Source organism: Penaeus monodon, chromosome 32, assembly GCF_015228065.2.
Source record: "Penaeus monodon isolate SGIC_2016 chromosome 32, NSTDA_Pmon_1, whole genome shotgun sequence".
NCBI lineage: Eukaryota > Metazoa > Arthropoda > Malacostraca > Decapoda > Penaeidae > Penaeus > Penaeus monodon.
Genome location: NC_051417.1, coordinates 33,531,980 through 33,533,033, shown reverse-complemented (window position 1 = coordinate 33,533,033; position 1,054 = coordinate 33,531,980).

Here is a 1,054-nt window from a genome sequence, read left to right as displayed (position 1 = left end):
GTCCACTCCTGTCACTCCGTCTCATATCACTCTCTCCTTCTCCCTTACCTCTTTTCCCTCTCTCCTTCTCTCCTCTCTCTTTCCCCCTGTCCCTCCTCCCTCCGTCCCATCTCTCCTTCTTTTCTCTCTGCCCTTCCTATCCCTCACTCATCCTTTCCCTCCTCCCCTCTCTTTCTTCTTTTTCTCGCCTTTTTCTCCTTTCTCCCTCTCTTCTTCTCTTTCTCGCCTTCTTTCACCCTCTCTCCTCCTTTTTCTTCCTCCTCCCTATTCCCTCAATCCCCCCCTCTCCTCCTTTTTCTTCCTCCTCCCTCTCCCCTCATTCCCTCCTCTCCTTCTTTCTCCCCCTCTTCCTGCCCTCCTCCCTTCCTCTCTCACTCTTCTTCTTCTCCTCCTCCATCCCTCTACCCTCTCCCTCGCCTGAGATCTTCACACTCCCAGGTAGCCTCGACGCTTCCCTCGGGCCTGGCGCTCCATTTTTACTGTAGATGGTCAGCTGACAAGGCGCTCTGAGAGGGGAAAGGGAAGGGTGAGGGAGGGGAAGTGGGGAGGATGAGGGGGGGGAAAGTGAAGGGTGAGAGAGGGCGAGAAGGGTGAGGGAGGGGAAGGGAAGGGTGAGCGGAGAGGGGAAAGGGAAGGGTGAGGGAGGGGAAGGGAAGGGTGAGCGGAGAGGGGAAAGGGAAGGGTGAGGGAGGGGAAGGGAAGGGTGGGGAAACAGGGTGGGAGAAAAGTAGGATTGGGATAGAAGAAGGGAAGGGGGAGAGTAGGAAGGGAAGATAGAAGGAGAGGAGGAGAGGAAGGGAGAGAGGAAGAAGGGGAGAGGAAGAGGAAGGCGAAGGTGGAGAAAGAAGACTGAGAGGAAGGGAGGAAGAGAGAAAGGATAAAGAGGGAACATAAGGATAAGGAATGAAGAAGAGAAGGAAGGAAAGAAAGAGGAAGAAGAGAGAGAGGGGCAAGAGGAGAAGGAGGAAGGAAATGGGAAGGAGGTGGAGAGAGGAGTGAATGGAGCGGTAATGGGACGAAGCAAGAAGAGATGGAGAAGGAGACGAATGGAACG